Here is an 11,975-nt window from a genome sequence, read left to right as displayed (position 1 = left end):
ATCGTTTGGGATTCGATCACGATGCGGGCACATCTGTCCCCCGATCGCATCGAGACCATTAAGCATACCCTGGGCAAAGTCAGGCTAGGCCAACATCTCTGTTCGTCAGTGTTAGGTTTCATGGCATCAGCAGCCACGGTGATCCCTTTTGGGTTGTTGCACATGAGACTGCTTCAGTTGTGGCTCAGAGCCAGAGGATTTCATCCAAAGGCCAATCCTCGAAGGCTAATAAAAGTGATGCACTGCGGGCTTCGTACACTAACTATGTGGTAACCAACAATAGATGCCTCCCTGACGGGCTGGGGAGCGGTCTTAAGTGGTCGTCCAGCTCAAGGGGAATGGGAGGGTCATCAGCTCAATTGGCACATCAACTGCCTCGAGCTGACGGCTGTATTTCTGGCCCTGAAATACCTTCTCCCTCAATTGAGGGGCTGTCATGTTCTAGTGTGGGTGGACAACACAGCGACAGTCTCTTACATAAATCACCAGGGAGGTCTGCGCTCATGCAATCTGAACAGAATAGCGAGACAGATTCTTCTCTGGGCCCAGGACAAGTTCCTGTCACTCAGAGCAATATAAATTCCAGGGCATCTGAATGTGGGAGCAGATTTACTGTCCAGACAGAAACTATTGATGGGGGAATGGAAACTCCACCCAAAAGTAGTGAAACAGATCTGGACCAGATTTTACGAAGCAGAGGTGGACCTCTTTGCCTCTTATCAGACAACGCAATGTCCCCTCTACTTCTCTCTGAGTCTTCATCCTGAGTCACCATTCTCACCATCTCGCCATCCTGCTTAGACTTTGCCCCAGGAATGGTGAAAGTGATTTTGCATCCTCATCCTGACTACCTGCCTAAGGTTCCTTTTTCGACTGTACATCCTGTCACTCTTGAGACCTTCTGCCCCCCCGCCGTTCACAACGCCGGAACAGGAGAGATCTCGCAGAATGTGTCCACTACGTGCTCTTCAGGCCTACGTCCACCACACTAGCCAGTGGCGTAAGTCAGAGCAACTGTTCATCTGTTATGGGGGCTGCAACCGAGGGGCTGCTGCCACTAAGCAGACCATGTCACATTGGGTCAGGGATGCTATTGCTCTTGCCTATGAGGCGTGCGGTGAAGTTTAGCCAACGGGTTTAAGGGCTCACTCCACCAGGGGGGGTCACCTCCTCTACTTCTTTGGCAAGGGGTGCCCCCTTACAACTTGTTTGTGATGCGGCAGGATGGTCCTCTCTGGACACGTTAAATATTTTTTATAGTTTGGATGCTCATGCCACTCCGGGCTCTCACGTCCTTGAGTCGACATCACAAGCTAATGTCTGAGGCCTTCTTGCGTTCTTGTGAGCACACCTACACAACTGTAAGGGGTCCAGACATCTCCAAGCATGGCATTTTCGTTCCCAATGCGCTGAGCAGCGCAGCATCTCGTTCTGCTTTTTCAGAGAACAAGGGTTACAGTTAAGTAACCCGAGCGTTCCTTGCCATAGAAAAGCACCTCTTCAGCGGACGGTATCACAAGCTGCTGTTGTGAACATGCCGCTCTGCTGCCGAGAATTTATAATGAGTCTACATTGTATTGGAAAGATGTGGTACTAAGCTTTGATGATTATGATCTAAAAAGGTCAATATTATATATTTAATCTGACCCTGTTACTCAATAAATTCCACATTCACAGATACTTAAATACTTAAATGTTAAATACTAAATACTTTAAAAAAAGTTTTTTTATGAAAGAATTTGAAAAATACGATAAAATATTTCGATAAAATTGTCTTAGAACAAAAAAGCTTTAAAAACATCTGTAATTGTTTTCCTTTCTTCAGTGATATGAAATTTTCATAACTTGTCAATATTGCTTTTACATTTTTTCTTTTCTTTTCTATTCTTTTCTTTTCTGTTCCTCATTGTTATTTGTTATTGTTTGTGTACTGTTTTGAGAATTAATAATAATAATAATAATCAATTGTGGAATTTCTGTGTGAGGGCTCCCTCTGCCTTCCAGTATGAATGAATTATATGACATAAAATTTTAGATAAAATGGAATAAATATTACTCCTCTCTAGAGAAATTTGAAGTAAACATATAATAATCCATCAATATTTCTCAGAATGTGCACACTTTTAAACAAAAAGCCCTGAGGGACGTTGTTTTGTCAAGTGTTTTCTGACTGGACTCAACTGGACTCATGATTCAGACTCAAACTTGGAACCCTACAAGCCAACAGCTCTTCGTCCACTACACCACCGATATGACTGGTGTATTTTTACATCTCATATATGACTAAACTAAAGATTATTGTGCACATACACACAGACACACAGGAAGGGCTCATCTGTCAGACATGTAAAATGTAACTGTACTATGCATTATTGTGGTCTACACTGAAAAGCTACAACATTAAAGACATTTGCCTAATATCATGTTGGTCCCCCTTTTGCTGCCAAAACAGCTCTGATGCCTCGAGGGATGGACTCCACAAGATCTCTGAATGGGTCCTGTGGTATCTGGCACCAGCAGATCCTTTAAGTAAGGCGTGGCCTTTATGGCGGGCCGGGGCCTTGGGCCACAGCCATATCACACTGTAGCCCAAGACTGGTTGCCCAATGAAGCTAAGCAGGGATGAGTCTGGTTAGTACCTGGATGGGAGACCTTCTGGGAAAACTACACTGTAAAAATAAAAGGTGCCTGGAGGAACCTTTTGGGGTCCTTCACTTTCAGTGCTTGCTTTCAGTTTTATCGATGAAAGAGGAAAGTTTAGTGGATCTTGACAGAGGCATCGAAAACGAAACTCCCATGGGCGATCTGGGGAGAGAGGTAGAGAGCACACTGGAATATCAGGACTGCATTATCATGTGGAAATCCTGTGCAACGAGATTGATAAAGAGAGAACAAGAGAGAGAACGGGTAAGAAATGGCAATGCGAACCACGAAAAAAGATTGCCAGAAAAACAGTCTGTCGAGCTACCTAAATTAGTTTTTGACAAGTTTACTGGAGAAATAAGCAAATGGCAAGGTTTTTTGGAGTTAGTATGAAGCCGCAATTCATTCTAATGAAGCGCTGTATAAGAAAGAGAATTTTGCCTATTTGAAAATGTACTTGGCTGAAGCAGCGGCCAATGCGGTATCAGGGTTATAAGCCCATGCTCAATCGGCCCAATGGAGGCATCCGGTCAGCGGGGAAGGTCTCTGCGTGTTACTGTCTTTCCGCGTGGCAAAATAATTTGATTAAATGAAATACATTTTCTCATATGTATTTTCTTGTTATTTCATCGGACTCCATAAATGAAAAGGTTTTAATGATATCTGTGCATCATTAAATGTGAGCGAATGTTTGACTATTCCTTTTAACTCTTTACTGCAAATAATGAGTCCGTTAGAATAAAATCAGATGTTTACAATTTATTATGTCTGGTAAATGTATCATGCCAATTACATAATCAATTCAAAGATAATCAATACAAAACATCAAATGCTCTGGAATAAAGAGAAGAGATGCGAACCTGACATTAGGAAATACATAGTCTCGGCGACTCTCAGCATTCACGGGCTGATCTGTGGTACAGAATCGCGCCGATCCTCTTGTTGCATTTCATTATATAGACAGAAACTTCTTTCACATGGAAACATCTGCTAAAAATGGGAATTTACATTCATAGTTGACACCTTTTGGGAGTAGGGGACCCACCCTCCTTTGTATCGCTTATCAGTTATCGCTAAACTCTTAAAGACCTAATTACCTTATGTTTTACTTCTTTGGGAATGAGACCATTGTACCAGTCGCAGACAATTCAAGTGATACCAAACATGATGATAATTATTCACATTAAACCATATAGATTCTTGGGTGAATTTTGGTGGTCTCAGCATGAGGGAGAGGGGATGTGGGAAGAGGGGAAGAAATGTAGATTAGGATTGCTTAGGTGAGAGGTTCTAGTTTCACAAGAGAGAGTTCAAATGTTCATTTCAAGAAAGGTCCTTTGTCTTCTCGTTCCTCAACCAGTTCTTCCAGTTTCTCCATCTTACATGGCTCACTCTGACGGACAGCAATTGTGATGCAGCCATCGAATTGTTACAGAACAGATTTGGAAGGAAGGATATTATAATCAGTGCTCACATGTCTAAACTGCTTAATTTGACTCCAGTAAAGAGATCGTCAGACATAAATGCGTTGAGAAGTTTATATGATGAATGAAATTCAAATTCGGAGTTTGGAATCTCTAGGTGTTCCATGTGACACCTACTGTATGGCAGTCTGTTGTGCCCTGTGTTATTGCAGTTGATGCCAGAGGACATTGCTTTAACCTATACTCATCAGTTAGACTCTGATGGTGAATGGAAAATGCCTGAGCTTATTACATTTTTACAAAAGGAAGTGGAAAGCCAAGAAAGAGCACTTCAACTTACTAGACCAGAAAGCTCAAAAAGGGACAAACAGTTGAGTAATAGATTTTTCACTAAATCTGACTCATGAACCAAGGCTCAAAAAATGGACAATGTGTTCTGCAGCCGCCCTGCACACTGCTAGTTATGCTTCCAAGTCTTGTGTATACTGTGAGAATCTAAATCATAAGCCTGAAAATTGCTCTGAATATTCAGTGTCAGCTCGAAAAGACAAGCTGAAAAACTTGGGAAGATGCTTTGCTTGTTTAGGGCCTAAACACATAGAAAAGTTTTGCAGAGTTAAGGGAATTACCGAAGTGTGGACGTAAGCATCATCAGTCAATCTGTGAGCAAAAAGACAAGCAGCCTGATGTTAGCAGTGACAGTGTGGAAGATTGTAACACTAGCTCTGAAGCTGTAGTGTCATCGGTGTCAAGCACTGTGAAACCAAAGGCTGAAGGACAAACAACTGTGCTACTTCAAACAGGCATGGATAGAGGGTCCGGCAGGTAGGAAATTAGTACATTGCTTATTGGACGGAGGCAGCCAAAGAAGCTTTGTGCAAGAGGGTCTAGTGAAAACACTAGAATTACCAGTGCTGAATAAAGAGACGCTGAATCTTCACACTTATAGAGCTGAGTGTCCTGTAATTACAGAACGCAACATCTTGACATTGACTCTTGAAAGTGTATGGAATGATAATCAAAGAATAGAAATCACAGTAATAGAGACTCCTAAAGTCTGTACTGCTGTTATGAAAGTTCCTGGAGAACATGAGCAAAATAAGCTTGAAGTGTCTGCAACTTGCAGATTTTTTTTCTCTGAGGACACTAATGATTCTGAGCTTTCAGTGTTAATAGGAGCAGACTACTACTGGCAAGTGGTAACAGGTAGAGTTGATTAACCAAATCTCTTTTGGCCCTGCAAAGTATGTTTGGATGGACTGTACAAGGACCGATTCCCTGTTGAGTGTAACTGACACAACCTGCATGCAAATTTGTTTAGAAGAAGATACACAGAAGATTTCAAAACAGTTGCGTGCTTTTTGGGAAGTAGAGTCTTTGGGCATACTAATAAACAAGACGGCTAAGAGTCCAGAAGAAATAGAAGCCGGACAGCACTTTAACCAGACAGTTACTTTTAACCCTCTGGGGTCGGCAAACGCGCCGGCGCGTTTTGCTGGATTTTCTTCACATAGTAGCACAATAGACTTAAATTACTCTGTCATTTATGGTCATACAGAAAAAAGAAATATGGAAAAAGAATCTGTGATATGTCTACTTATGTATGTGTCCACTTACAATCAAATCAAAACATTGTGCTTTTGTAAAATAAAGAAAATAAACAGGGTGTGCTTTCTGCCTCTCCATCTCGGTGAACTTTTTTTTCTTGAGCACGTCTATAAACTGAAACAAAACTCAGCGAATACTTGTCACACATTTATGAGCCATATATCTTTATAAGCATTTAAGTGTGTACTTTTAAATGATTGGATTCAAACTGAAAACAAATATTCTTTAAGTAATTTGTATAAAACCAACAAGATGTCCAGTTTCTCAAACCCTTGCTCATTAGTTTTAATTTGACCACGCGCGCAAAAGAGATTGACATGCAAATCGTCCACATGGAACGCGAACGCGCTCATTACCTCAAACACAAAGCACCAAACTTCATCAGTCTCTGCTTTTCGTCAAGTTTGGAAGACACGCTGTGAGCTTAGTCAGCTTACATTGGATTTACCTCAGAAGAAGAAGAACGCGATTTGAAGACAAGAAAGATGTAAGGTAAGAAATGTATTCTGAATTATATTAGTTAATGTTATTGTTGCAAAAACTTCACATTGCAGTTGAACTGTTGCTAGATATATGGTGAATATTATAATATTTAGACTGTTTATTTACTGTTAAATACTGTGTTTGTGGATATCTGCTCAAACGTAGATATGTATAATATGGTAACCATAATGTTTCATATTTTGGACCGCGCTGTGTGTTTGAATGTTTCATATTCAAAACGCGCTGTGCGTTTGAAAAGCAAAATGCACCAAACATTAGGCTTCATGTTTTTACTCCAATCTCATTTCATAACATCATAACGAATGGAAACATTCTCTAGCATAGTTGTTACTGAAGTGTCCTTTTTAAAGATTTAGGGCTATAGGCTGCCTGCTATAGGCTATTGTTATTATTATTTTATGCAGCACTGTGCATAGCCTATGCCTACAAGGCACAACAAACCTGGTGTTCATTATATATTGTTGGAAACATTTGTGTGTGTGTGTGTATTCTGTGAATTTTAAAAAGCAATTTTAGAAAAATTCCAGAAAAATCTAAAATGTATTCCCAAAATCGTGCAGCCCTACACTGTAAAACCTAACACTGAAAGTTACTAAACTAAATGAGTACATTTAACTTATTTTTTAAAAAAAGTTAGTTTAACTTAATAAAATATGTGATATTAACTCAAAAACTGCAATGTATTAAGCAGAACTTAAACCGAATAAGTTATGAATAACCTATTTGTTATTTTAGCTTTTAAATTTTATTTTTCAAGAAATTACTTTTGTATAAGGAAATGAAATAAACACTTAAATAAATACATTTAACGTTTTCAGCTTCATTCGAAGCCTACATTTAGGTCTCTACGGCGTTCTCCCTCATGCACCGGAAAAACCCGCGTATTTATTTCAATCTGCCCATCCCCACAGCTCACACACGAAGTAACTCGGAGTCGGAACAGAATGGCGGCCACGGAGAGATTTAACAGGTAAGCACGGCAAAATGCTTCGTCCTCTTTAGAGCACTTGTATACGTTTAACGTTGTATTGTCGTGACTCTTCATCTTAAGAAGACCGACTAGCTAAAGTAACGTACTAACTACTGTAGTAAGAATAAGTTATGCCATTTGTGTCACGTCACAGAAACGACAAGCCAACGCGACATTGCATTTAGCACTAACTTACTCAGAGATTTTTTTTAATCAGCGGCAGTAGTTGTACTGTGAGTACACGACAGTTTTGTCACTGGAACAGTAATTTATATGTGTGTGCGTTTTGTCACATTTTTACAGACAAGCGTGTCCCGCGCAATTTTGGATATTTATCAGTGAGGACGAAACTGACTGACTCCACTAGTGCTAACCGTCATTCACACGGCAAAAACTAAAGAAATAGGTAACGTTAATACAAGCTGACATACTCTTTTATTTATTATGTTGTGAGTAAACCACAGATTCGTAAGTGGAAAATTAATATTTTTTGTGTTTTCTCATTTTAGCGTAAACAAACGTGTCCCGCGCAATTTTGGATATTGTGAGGAGACTAGCAGCTATAACGTTATCGTCCACCGACCGACATTTACCCGGCAAAAACTAAATAAAAAAGGTAATACAAGCTGACCTATTTCTTCATTTCTAATGCTGTGACTTAAGTTTTTTCAGTGGAAGATTAATTAATTTCTGTGTGTTTTCTCACATTTTTGCTTAGACAAAAGTGTCCCGAGCCATTTTGGATTATTATCAGTGATTGAGACTACCATCCACCGCCCGTCATTCACATGGCAACAACTGCAGAAATAGGTAATACAAGCTGACTTATTCCTTTATTTATTATGCTGTGAGTAACGTAAACCAATTTTTTGACAGTGGAAAACTAATTAATATTTTGTGTTTTTTCTCACATTTTGTCATAGACAAATGTGTCCCTTGGGCAATTTTGGATATCGGTGAGGACAGAGGAGACTATCAACCACCGACCGTCATTCATACGAAAAAAAAAAAAAAGGTAATACAAGCTGACATATTTCCTCATTTATAATGATGAGTAAACTACAGTTTTGTCAGTGTAAGAGTAATTCATATTTTTGTGTTTTCTCACGTATTTGCATAGACAAACGTGTTCCGTGCAATTTAGGGTCTAGTGAGGAGACTGACTGACTATCCTCCACATCGACTGTCATTCACGTGGCAAAAATGAAAGAAAAAGGTACTACAAACTGACCTATTCTATTTATTATGCTGTGAGTAAATTACATTTTTGTCAGTGGAAAATGTATTAATTATTTTTTTTTTTTTTTTTTTTCACAGTTCAAAATAGACAAACGTGTCCTGCGCATTTTTGGATCTATTTCAGTAAGAAGACTGACTGACTATCCTCCAGTGACTGTCATTCACATGGCAAAAACTAAAGAAAAAGGTAATTTCCCAGGGAAAGCAAGAACTGAGAACTGATAAGAATGTAAAATGTGCACCTTGAAATGCAATGTAAGTCATTTTGGATCTTGTCAAATCTAGTTGTACTGTCAATCTCAAAGCTCTTTTCCATTTTAGATGTATTTGTGTGTTTTTATAGTGAAAACAAATGCTGCCGCTCAGTCTTTTTGCCACTTAGCCGACGGTGACGTCACGCATAACCTCTATTCTAGCATTTATGCTGTGAGTAAACCAGTTTTGTCAGTGGAAGATTAATGTTTTTTTTGTTTGTTTGTTTATTCACAGTTCGCCAGACAGAAGTCATGTGCAGTTTTGTATTTTGGACAGTGAGGAGACTGACTGACCATCTTTCACAACATTCATCACTGAGAACCTTTTGTAAAATAAATTATTTTTCAATAAATACTATTAATAACTGCATCCTTTTCTTTGACCATTTCTTTATACCAGGGTTCCTCAAACTCGGTCCTGGAGGGCCACTGTCCTGCAGAGTTTAGCTCCAACACTGATCAAACACACCTGAGCAAGCTAATCAATGTCTTCAGGATCTCTAGAAACTCACAGCTAGGTGTGTTTGATCAGGGTTGGAGCTAAACTGTGCAGGACAGTGGCCCTCCAGGACCGAGTTTGAGGAACCCTGCTTTATACCAATGTTTTTCCTTTGTCTTATAAAACTTTATTAATTTGAGTTTAATCAACTTAAATCATTTACCGCAATCGGTTTCCTAAAACCATTTGAGTAGCTATATAGTTGTTATGACTTGATTAGATTTATTAAATGAACTCAAACCAGTTAGTTTAAATGGTTTAAATTACTTTAAAAGTTTAATGGAATGAACTTAAAATATTCAAGTTACATATACTCAAAATGAATGACTAAACGAACACTAAATTATGAGTGAATATGACTCAATATATATAAGTTCACAATACTCATATGTATTTATTTTAAAACTTAAATGGTTTGCCGCAATTAGTTTCCTTAATCGGTTTGAGTTGAGTTAACTTGTTGGGTTTTACAGTGTATAGTTTCTCTTGATATCAGCATGTTCACAGGTTGTTGTTTTTTTCGTTTTTTTTATAGGGACCAGATGCCCCACTGATGAGTCCTGCTGACTTCAACATTCACATGAGTCTCTGTAAATGAACATGGTAAAGTGAAAAATCAAACACTTTGGAAATGAAAGGTATGTACAATGTTTTTAGGAATGGCACAAAGATCTCTGTCTTTGGGTCATTGTTTTCAATAATGTGCTTTTTTGTCTTTTGTTGTGTATCTTTGGATTATGTTGTGTTGTAAATAAATCCAAACAATCAAAAAGCAATTATTTTTTAAATCTCCTCATTCTTTGTGCAAGGTTGCTCAGAATGATAGGGCCTCATAGCACCTAATAGGGCCATTAGGGGAGGGTCTTTGTCTTTCTCAGGTGTGAAATCCATAAATATTCAGGATGTGTTTACGCCTACACATCCTGAAATAAAGCTTTCTTACACAAAACACGTCTTACAAATTTTAAATCAATATATTGTCTTATCTGAATGAGCAGTCAGGATGATTTTCACATAGTTTTGAAGCAAATATTCTAGGCTACGTGATACAATTTTCAAAAGTTGTGTGAAGAAATAATCAGTATGGGTTTCATGACCTTATTTCAGTGACAATTTATTTAGTTTTTTTCACAAACCACGCATAAATGTCATTATCTCAAAACTACAAAATTTTACATATATGCTGCTGACATATTATTGTAGCAGAGTTTGTGCTGAATACAGTGTAATCAGATTTTAGCCATGAAAATGTCACAAGTAACAGAAACAAGCACAAAAATCAAAGCATATCAGAACACCTCCAGGGCCAGAAACACCTCAGACCCCAGAGGGTTAAGGATGGATGTTATCAGGTTGAGTTACCCTGGAAACTAAATAAACCAGAACTACCAAACAACTTCAAAGAGGGAAAGAAGAGGTTTGAGAAGCTTCAGAGAAACCTAAAAGCTGACGTAAACTTTTACACAAAATACAGAGATGTAATAGAAGACTATGTACAGCAAGGCATTTGTGAAGATGTTCCAGACAATGACCTATAAGCAGATACAAAAAAAGATGCTGTTGAATACTATATGCCACACCATGCTGTGCTTAGAGAAGAAAAAACAACAACTAAACTAAGGGTAGTGTTTGATGCATCCACACATGAGGAGGGTTGTCCATCACTAAACGACTGTTTGTTTGCGGGACCAAATTTGAATCCTGACTTGCTGGATGTGCTTATCAGGTTCCGATTGCACAAAATTGCATTTACGGCTGACATCACTAAGGCATTTTTACAGATCGCTCTGGCAGAAAAGGAAAAGGATGCTGTCAGATTTCTGTGGCTACATGGTCCTCCAACTGATGATAAGAAAAACGAGCTGCGCATTATGAACTTTGCTATGTGTAGAGTGGTTTTCGGAGTTTCCCCAAGACCATTATTGTTAGCTGCAACTATTAGGCATCACATTCAACAAAAGGAGTCAGAACAGCCTAAGGCAGTGGCAGCCTTGAGAGAATCGCTCTATGTAGATGATTTTATGATTTCATTGTGAGTTCTTGTGAGGTGGATGAAGCACACACTATCTCCACAGCTGCCAGAGACATCTTACTAGATGCAGGCATGAAATTGTGTAAATGGGTGACAAATTCACCAGAACTGAGAGCAAGATGGACAGGAAATGCAAAAATCTAGTATTGGATAGCAGTGGAAATGTACAAAAAAAATTAGGTTTAGTATGGAGACCAGAAAGCGATGTGTTTGAATTCAAGCAATTGTTGAGTGTTTTGGAGGGAAAAGGTGTAACACTCCGCCCTTTAATGTTCTTTTTAAACAGATGTGTTACTATAAACGCACAAGGGGATCTTTGGAATGAAAGCAGTAATCGCAAATATCACAAAACTTCAATAATGTCACATACTCAATGCTTTCTTAAACAGATAAATATGCATAAAAGCAGGTGTAAGGGAGTTAATAAGGCACAGAGCAACAAACAAATATTCAGACGGCGCTGAACACCATTCAACAAAAGACGCATCAAACAGTTCAGTTGAATGACGCGCTTAGCACGGTATATTATAAAGGAATTAATTATCCCGTGCAACCCCACAATTCCTTCTTTTTTGTCCCAGTCCACAAAATTAAACTAAAAGTTCAAACTAAAAGAAAACTTCCAGGCTGGCTCAGGTGGTAGCAGAGGATGGTTGGTTAGGCCGCGAGAATAATCCTCTGTTCGGAACGTAACGAAAAAAACGTAATCCACAGCAAAAAAAAAGGAAAAAGTAGAGCGTTGATCCAGTGGTATACCACACCAAAAAATAAAAAAATGAAGCTGATCTCACCAGATCTGTAG

The 11,975-nt window shown here is 38.9% G+C and overlaps 1 long non-coding RNA gene across 2 annotated transcripts; it reads left to right on the top strand.

The window, feature by feature from the left end:
* Window positions 1–6,873: 6,873 nt before the first annotated feature.
* On the top strand, window positions 6,874–9,012 carry LOC311074737. 2 transcript variants are annotated; one of them, XR_014604351.1, is made up of 8 exons: window positions 6,874–7,149; window positions 7,453–7,555; window positions 7,659–7,765; window positions 7,868–7,959; window positions 8,073–8,164; window positions 8,270–8,365; window positions 8,467–8,575; window positions 8,878–9,012. It is a non-coding gene; the product is annotated as an uncharacterized lncRNA (long non-coding RNA). The 2 variants fall into 2 exon arrangements; XR_014604352.1 differs by lacking the exon at window positions 7,453–7,555 and having other exon boundaries at window positions 7,130–7,149.
* The last annotated feature ends 2,963 nt before the right edge of the window (window positions 9,013–11,975 follow it).

The sequence above is a fragment of the Abramis brama genome, assembly GCF_963993115.1.
Source record: "Abramis brama genome assembly, chromosome: 23".
Taxonomy (NCBI): Eukaryota; Metazoa; Chordata; class Actinopteri; order Cypriniformes; family Leuciscidae; genus Abramis; species Abramis brama.
This window is presented reverse-complemented; position numbering and strand designations above follow the sequence as displayed.